Below are 316 nucleotides of genomic sequence, written 5' to 3'. Positions count from 1 at the left end.
ATAAACAGCCTTTCCCGAGTTTCCAGTAACAAGGGGCTCCTACAAAAATAAAACTGTTTTCTGCTCTGATTTTTAAATCACAAAAATCCAATTAACTCACAAATATGTTTCATCCCAAAAATGCAAATTATACCTTCCTAAGCTATGTTTTTCAAAGAGTCACAATTTCCTAAATTGAACACCAAAGTCATCAAATTTATTTTAATTTAAATGTTTTTTTGTTTTCTTCTTTCAGATCAGTTCACCAATGTAGGAAAACTAAACACGCATATTGAAGTCTATCATTAGAAAAAAATGTTTATATATTTTAAGTAAT

Source organism: Xiphophorus couchianus, chromosome 4 (assembly GCF_001444195.1).
Source record: "Xiphophorus couchianus chromosome 4, X_couchianus-1.0, whole genome shotgun sequence".
In the NCBI taxonomy this organism is placed as follows: domain Eukaryota; kingdom Metazoa; phylum Chordata; class Actinopteri; order Cyprinodontiformes; family Poeciliidae; genus Xiphophorus; species Xiphophorus couchianus.
This window is presented reverse-complemented; position numbering follows the sequence as displayed.